This window comes from Herpailurus yagouaroundi, unplaced genomic scaffold, assembly GCF_014898765.1.
Source record: "Herpailurus yagouaroundi ecotype Mexico unplaced genomic scaffold, PumYag 159, whole genome shotgun sequence".
Taxonomy (NCBI): Eukaryota; Metazoa; Chordata; class Mammalia; order Carnivora; family Felidae; genus Herpailurus; species Herpailurus yagouaroundi.
The window spans coordinates 1,444,338-1,449,575 of NW_024412400.1; the positions used below are offsets into that span (position 1 = coordinate 1,444,338).

The 5,238-nt window shown below is 51.0% G+C and overlaps 1 long non-coding RNA gene across 1 annotated transcript; it reads left to right on the forward strand.

Moving 5' to 3' along the window:
- Window positions 1-767: 767 nt before the first annotated feature.
- LOC121033300 (uncharacterized) lies at window positions 768-4,471 on the forward strand. Its single transcript, XR_005791811.1, has 2 exons — window positions 768-2,348; window positions 4,338-4,471. It is a non-coding gene; the product is annotated as an uncharacterized LOC121033300 (long non-coding RNA).
- The last annotated feature ends 767 nt before the right edge of the window (window positions 4,472-5,238 follow it).

Consider the following 5,238-nt stretch of genomic DNA (forward strand, 5'->3'; position numbering starts at 1 on the left):
ATATAAAAGGGATGCATGCCAGTTGTAGAAACATAGGAAAATGCAGAAAGCGTAAAAAAAAAAAAAAAGTTCCAGGGGCGCCTGGAACTCAGTCGGTTAAGCGTCCGACTTCAGCTCAGGTCATGATCTCACGGTTTGTGGGTTCGAGCCCCGCGTGGGACTCTGTGCCGGCGGCTCGGAGCCTGGAGCCTGTTTCAGATTCTGTGTCTCCCTCTCTCTCTGCCCCTCCCCCCACTCGCGCTCCGTCTTTCTCTCTCAAAAATAAATAAACATACACAAATTTAAAAAGGAAAAAAAAGAAAGAAAAAGGAGCCCCTGGTCAGCAACCTGGGGCCTGGGGCTGCGGGTGGTGCCCTGTCTCTTCCAGGCTCCCTCAGGCTCTGCAGACAATTCTGTTCTCAGGGAGAAAGCAGGGGTGTGGGCTGGAGCTTTCCATCTGACTGCATCATGACTTGACTCAGCCACCGGACTGGTTGAACTGGGTTAACCCTGGCCACACTCCCCGCACTCCAGCGTTCCTCTTCCTCCGGGTCGGGCTGAGACCTCCTCCCTCCTTCCTTCCGCCTCTCTCGCCCCAACCCAGAGCGCTCTGGAGCACCTACTGCCCTGCGTTGTAACTTTGCATTTACAAGTCACGAGCCTCTCCTGCATGCAAGCTCCTTGAGGGTTTTGCTGTCTTTGTATCTTCAGCAGGTCAGCGCGAGAACGAATGCTGTCCCACCCAGGAACATCCAGAATGTGCCAAGAGTAGACCGAGGGCTGGGTTTCTTCTTCATGAATACGTTTCAGCGCAGAGTTCCTTTGAATTGGAGAAATTACAACTCCGATGATAGGCTCCGTGGTTGGTCGGGGTCCCGACATCACCTATCCCCGTGCCGTGAAGGTTTCGGGTCTTGTTCTCATTTGACTTTACGCTGAGAGCCAAGTCTTAGCCAGAGCAGGATATATATTTTAAAAAAATAAAAATAAAAAATAAAAACCCATCTGCCCAGCTTTCCTTTAAAGCAGTCGTTCTCAAACTGCTCAATACCGGAAGGGTCAGGAGCGCTTGTCGAAACACAGAATGCTGAGCTCCACTCCAGAAGTCCTGACTTGGCATTTCTAACGAATTCCCACCTGGTGTTGATGCTGCTGGTCCGGGGACCACACTTGAAGAACTGCTAGTCTCAATGATTTAAGCTGGCTCCTGGATACGGTGACCTCCTCCCAAGTCCGAGGAGCTGGCTCTTTGGCCTGGCTGTGCCACCCTCACGCCAGGACTGCTCCGTCTCTGCTTTGCAGTCTGCGTAGGCACACGGGGACATTGCGGCCCGTGTCAAAAGGCCACGAGGGCCTGAAAGTTACCGTAGCAGAATCGGAAACCTTACCAGGGTCCCTGCTAGCTTTTAGGAGAAGCACTTGAAGCTTCGGGGAAGAGAAGTTTACATCCTGAGAAAACCCCGGCTCCAGCAGCCAAGCTTTGAACAGGAGGCAACAGCCGGGTGTCTCCCCACCCCCTTCCAAAGGCCATGGGACTCCCGGCCGTCATCTGTGAGGGGCTCCGTGTACTCTCCACACTGCCTGGTCTGTGCCTCAGCCCACAGTCTCTTTCTTTCTTGAGCCTTACAGGAGCAGGTGAGAAGGGCTAAGATATGCGTTCCCTGTCACAATTAAAATAAAGTCCAAACTCCTGACCGTGGCCTGCCTGCCGCTCAGACCTCCTCTCCCTGCTCTCCAGCTCGTCAGCTCCACTCTGACCCTCTGGCCTCCCTGCTGTCCCTCCAACACCAATCTTTTTCCGTCCTGAATCTCTGCGTTCCCGCTGTCTGCTAAGCCAAGGATCCAGATGGGACACGAGACTGGTGGTTCAGACGGCCCCTCTCCAGAGACAGCTTCCTGTTCCCCCTCCATAAGGCAGCCCCACTTCCCACCCATTCCTTCTGTCCCCGTCTTCAGAGGACTTGTCGCCATCTGACACCATCTCCAGGGTGGAAGTTCCACGAAGGCCACAACCTCGTCTGCCTTTCGCAGCCGTGTCCCCGGCACCTGGACCGTGCCTGGCACATCATACGGGTTCAATAAAGATTTACGGAAGGAATCTGTGGCCTCTGCCGGATATACTACGAGAGGCAAGGTCTAGCATCCTTAAGCGACATGCCCCAGACCTTGACTCTAAAGTCCAGAGTCTGGCTCCGGGTTTACTGCCTCACAGCTTGCTCAGATGGGAAGAACCGGGATCACAGATGTCGCCGCTACTGTCACTCTGGACAAAGCCCTCAACTTGTGTTGCCCTGACCTGCCTCACCTACCAAATGGCTGCATAACATCGGTGTCGCCTGCCCCCAAGACTGTGTCAAGGCTCAGATGAGGTAATTGCTGGGAAAGTGCTCTGCCAGGGAAAAGGCGTTGACAGCTTTGAGGGTTGGGGCTGGTTATACTTCTCTGCGCCTTTAAAATCTGCACACGGCATTTAATTTTACACGAGCTTTTCATTCTGGTAGTTTTAAAATAATAAAGCATCGTTGAACTTCTTCATAAGCATAAGGTAAGCCCATTCCAGACTAAAAACAAAATCTAAGGAGTTACATTTGAAGAAGAAATTCTGGAATCTGAGCCCCTGCTAAGAGACTCTTACTTTGGTCTTTTCTCTGCCTCCGTTTTGCTACCCATGCACGCACGTGCCCGCTGTCTCCCCAAGGCAGCTGGGCTTTCTGCTTGGCACTAAGGAAATTCAGTGTAAGGTAAAGAACAGTTTGGGGTCTACATCCCTAATCCCAGCAACAGGTGAGGATGTTAAGTGACGTTAGTTGACTTCAGATAAATGGCTGGATTAGAGAGATCTGAACCCCCCATGTGGCTGAGATGCAGTCTCCCCTGGTCACGTGGGCTTCCAGCTCTCACCTGGTCGGGGAACTGAAGGAGTAAAGTCCTCCTGGAGAAGCCCCTGGGGGTAGGGTTGCCAGTAAACTCTAACAAGTAAAAATAGAAGATGCCCAGTTGCATCTAAATTTCAGGTAAGCGACAAATCAGGTTGTACTAAAAGCATACCCCATGAGATGTCTGGGACATACTTATGCCAAAAGAAGTATTCGCTGTTTATCTGAAGTGTGGTTCCAGCGTGTGCCCTCTCTTTTATCTGGCAAGCTACCCTCGAGGGCCTGTTCTGATCTTCAAGTCCTCAGCCCTAAGAATGGAGGGGCACGGAGACCGTACACTTTACCCTACACGTGAGAAATGCTTTGCTATCAGTCTCCACTCCAATTCCGTTTCCTCCTTTCCCAGGGCTGGCCCGTTGGTCAAGGGCAATGAGTGAATGTAACCTTAGGTAACCCGTCTGCCTGGGCTGTTGCTAAAATGCCGCCCACGCAGCCACCGTCCTTGGAATCAGCAGGGCACTTCCCAAAGCGTGGATGGCAGAAAAATGCTCAGGTCCTAAGACGAACCAGGACAGGAGTGTTTTATAGATGTCGGGAGCATTTGATTCTTAGATAAAGGGCCTGGGAGACCCGGAACACGTCCCTGAATGCAGAGCAAAACTCCTGTGTCAGCCTATTCATCTTGGTATTACTAAACACTACCTTTATCACTAATAATACCTCACACCCATGTTGTGCTTTTCATCCAGAGATCTCTACGTACAGTATTAGCATTGAGCAGCTCAGCCCGATGACCCGCGGATTATGTAATTATACAGAGAGCTTCCTCGAGGTAGAAGGGTTGGCCCTTCCTAGAACAGACCTGGGTGGCAACTAGGAATAGTTGGGTCCAAACAAACCTGAGCTGGGTGACAGACGTTTCAGTACGTGTCCGGGGCGCCCCCCCCCCCAACACACACCCTGTTAGACTGCTGGCTTCTCAAGTACAAGCTTGGTACTGTCTGCTTGTTTTTAATCTCCAGCATTTAGCACAATGGCTGGAATACAGCAAGCGCTCAGTAAATGTTTGCTGAGTCAATGGATGAGTGGTGAGCAAACATGTTAACCTGGAAATAAGCTCGGCCTTTCTTCCTCTGCTTCTCTTGCACATGGGGTGTGAAGCAGTGGCTGTCAGCCTTATGTTGATATGTCCTCAGATCATTTGCTATTTCTGGGCACACGGGCTCTCCTGGTGCTTCCACTCCAGGCTTATCCGCATCTGCGCATCAGAGGACACCCCCAGGCTACTGGAACAGCTTTGGGTCTGCCCCGTATGTCCCACTCCTGCAGCCCTTAACCACAGATGGAGGCGTATAGGCTACCAACCCTCCAACTCTCTCATCTCTGATGGGGACATGTAAGTGTGACCCATACTGTGCCAACAGTACCCTCCTAGGGACTTGGCTTGACATCTAGTCTTGTTTGTTCTTCTACCCTTCCCAGGCCTGTTTCTGCACCCTGAGTACCTGTAAAACACCGGGAACACTTCCTAATGAGTCACTTTCACTGGAATATTCCGTCACGATCTGCTTCTGGGGAACCTAGCTTAAAACCGGCACATGTTGATTTCTTGACCGTGGCTCGTTTTCCCTGTCATTCCGACTCTTTTTCCTGCATCAGGAAAGACTCTTTAATAAAATACAGCCACAGATACAGCAACAAGCACTCTTCCCATTGGATGAGAAGCAATGGAAGACAAGGAGCCATCAAGGCTTTACATCTGTTGGGGCAGAATGTAGAATTTTGGCTTTGAACTTTCCTGAGAAAAGACAGGGCAACAAGGTAAGCTTCTAACTCTTGTGCCCATAAGTGTGTGGCCCTACTTACAGGCTCCCCACTTGGGGGCTCTCTTCAGATAAACCTCTGCAGGAGCCAGAGTGGAGACCAGTGGTCCCTGAACGACTGGTACACACAGGCTGGACCACATCACCTCCCCCATTTAGAGCAAGGGGACCTTGTAGCAAAGTGGTGGGGGTGGGTGGGTAGGCTGAGTCCACGTGATGAGTGAGGGGCCATGTGTCCTCAAAAAGACTTTTAAAGAGTCAGTTCTCCATTCCCTGGGGCTTTCTCATCCCAAGACTTCCCATCTTTGGAGATCGAGTTCAGATGTCGGGGGTGGGGAGGCATCCCTCTTTCCATCCAAGGGTTTCAGGCAGAAAAAAATGGAATGGCATTTAATAACTTCCCTCACTGCACTCTAAAGACAATGGCAGGGTTAGGTGTTCCTGGGCTCTCTGGGATTTTATTAGTTTGTTATACTTCAAAGGACTCTGGTGGTGCTGCCATAACCTACTTCGGAGGAAAACATTTATTATTAACATTGGTTTAACACTTAACTTTCTAG